This window comes from Limulus polyphemus, unplaced genomic scaffold (genome assembly GCF_000517525.1).
Source record: "Limulus polyphemus unplaced genomic scaffold, Limulus_polyphemus-2.1.2 Scaffold10229, whole genome shotgun sequence".
NCBI classification, from domain to species: Eukaryota; Metazoa; Arthropoda; class Merostomata; order Xiphosura; family Limulidae; genus Limulus; species Limulus polyphemus.
This window is the reverse complement of record NW_013675839.1, coordinates 17109-20288: the sequence shown is the minus strand read 5'-3', so window position 1 is coordinate 20288 and position 3180 is coordinate 17109.

Below are 3180 nucleotides of genomic sequence, written 5' to 3'. Positions count from 1 at the left end.
GGGTCTTTTATATAATTGTAGCTTGAATATCGTCTTATAGCCTGGTAAGTGTAAACTAACAAAACCTTATGAAAGGGGTCTTTTATATAATTGTAGCTTGAATATCGTCTTATAGCCTGGTAAGTGTAAACTAACAAAACCTTATGAAACAAGGTTTTCTATATAATTGTAACTTTAATATCATCTTATAGCCTGGTAAGTGTAAACTAACAAAACCTTATGAAACAGGTCTTCTATATAATTGTAGCTTGAATATCATCTTATAGCCTGGTAAGTGTAAACTAACAAAACCTTATGAAACAGGTCTTCTATATAATTGTAGCTTGAATATCATCTTATAGCCTGGTAAGTGTAAACTAACAAAACCTTATGAAAGGGGTCTTCTATATAATTGTAGCTTGAATATCATCTTATAGCCTGGTAAGTGTAAACTAACAAAACCTTATATAATAGTAGCTTGAATATCATCTTATAGCCTGGTAAGTGTAAACTAACAAAACCTTATGAAACAAGGTTTTCTGTATAATTGCAGGAGAAAGTCCGACTCAAGTATAAAGTGATGTACATCATTGAAGAACAGACTTATACAGACATTGGAGAAGTGTATAATCTCCTAGAACATAGGTGATTTGTCTCGGTCAAGCTCCAGTTATACAACAGTCGGGAACCTGTTGGTACTAGTCTGTAAATTTTACTTTTATAAAATGTTTTACAAAATGCTTTCTGAATAGCTTAAAAACAATAATTTTTTTCCCTAAAGCTGAATTTCCATCAAATAATGGTATCTAGTGATATAAACTGTGAAATAATTTTAATATTTGGCGTTGTGATGAAAATGTGCCTGCCATAGACATTAGGCTGCATATCAATTTAAAACATCAATATCAGAAATATTTACCTTACCTTGAGACTTGAAAATAGTTAATTGGTAGAGAATGTAGACTTTTTTATTTGTTATAGTATTCATCTTTTCAAAGTTTACGTGCCAAGTGCAATCAATAGATGATAAACATAGGAAATTTGAATAGAACTGAATATTACTGGTCATGAATCGTTAATGCTGTTAGTTTTGTAGCAGTAAATAGTTACTTTCACTGTTGGCGTGTCTTGTTACTTTGTTAAAAGATGTATCATTTTAAAGTGTGGATCTAACAAACTGTTAATTTCAGTGTATTTGAAAGTGACGTAGTTTGTGGATGAAACATAAATAGGATATTCCGTGACCAGTGGTTGTATTTTGGTTTACAAACATCATTTATCAGTTTAGTCAACACGTTTGATATGGTTAAAAAAGATCAAACACATTTGTAGATAACCTTTCGCTACTCTCTTATTTAGTTAGAATGATTTTATTTCAAATAAGTTTAACTGATAAAAAGAAATGGTTTGAGAATTTACAACCATGAGTGGATAACAAAATATGGGAATGTCTCACGTTTTCAATATGATGGACAGAAAATTGTATATTTATTTTTTGACAGTTAAACTAAATGTGAGAAGAAGCTAAATAAACACACACACTTACAACGCGGAAAAGCCGAGATTTGTAGAGATACTTGGATATAGTATTAACTGTGGCCTTTGTGGATCAACTGTGTTTTAGTTGTCATGTTAGACAGGTTAAGCTTACACTGCTAAAGTATGCAAGTATTGTTAATTTTTATAGGTATTTACAATTTCAAATAAAACAATCCGTATTTGAAAGGCTTTCTTAGAATCTCAGTAAAACTTGAATAGGTATTGAAGCATGAAGATAATCAAATGGAATGTTTGCACTGATCTTTAGCTGTCTGTTTCTTTTATTTTGTAGTTTTAAATAAACTAATGGTCAGTAGACATTCCAGAATTTGATAGTGTTAGAGTTGATGCTGTAATCAGTAAATATTCTCTATAAAGAGATTAACATAATATATATGTTTGTGTTTCATTATTAGTAATAAAATAAAAAGGTTTTAATAGCCAAAGAAATTCATGTTAAATCAGTGAGCTATCCCATTATACACGCACACAACCAGTAATAAGTTGTTCTTTTTGGTTGTACTTTTTCTTTAAAACAATTAAATTGCACAGCAGTGAAAATAATTTACATTCCAACTTAAAAGTTTTTCGTTGTTTAAAATAACTGGCAAGTATAAAACCATTATCTGATATTACAATTACATTTTGAGGTAAACAGTTGAATGAAGTGAATTTGATAATGCTTAAAATCAGTTTAATAAAACAATTTATTTTATGCAGTTTCTAAATGTTTTTAAAATTTCTCACTTGGTGTATGTAATAAAGGAGCCTTTAACAAAAAACTTTTAAACAGTTTAAAAATAAACATTATGTTTTTTTAATTGATTTTAACAGTAATACATGAGACTGATTATGAATTATTGATGTACTTAAGTTTTAACTACAGGAAATCACCTTTCATTTTACTTATACATGGTGAGTTAGAAATGAAAATATAATTCTGGTGTGAACTCGCAGTCTTTGGACATTTGTTTAGGTCTCACAATCTTGTCAAAAGCGGTTTTCACTGGCAGAATGTGGATTTGGTGTTTAGTCCTAAAACAAAACTTCGAGAATTGTGAATGACCTGTTGTTGACCTGTTTATAATATAAGATTAAATAAGTAAATGAGATTTGATGTGTTTATCAGAGCTAGATAATTTTTCCTTATTTGTGTTATTTACTGTACAAATTATTAATGGAGTTTCTTGTGTACCTTTATTGCTTTCAAATAAAGTATATATATACGAATGTACATAAACAGATTTCTGTTGCATTTGTGTCCTGTGAAAGTTTTCAGTATGATACGGAATATTATCCTCATTTGTAGGAAACTGAGTAGTGACAAACAAAACGGTAATTACTGTTGATTGATATTGAGAACAAGTAAGTCAAAATAAGATCATGGATATCAGACAAAAATTTGAAACAATACCAATCAAAAAATGTCAGGATTCTAATAAAAAACTAAATAAATGAGAGAAAACAAAATTATAAAAGGGGCAGCACAACGTTTTTTACCACACCTGTTGGAGAGAAAAAAAATAATAAAAGGGGCAGCACAAAGTTATTTACCACACCTGTTGGAGAGAAAAAAATTATAAAAGGGGCAGCACAAAGTTATTTACCACACCTGTTGGAGAGAAAAAAATTATAAAAGGGGCAGCACAAAGTTATTTACCA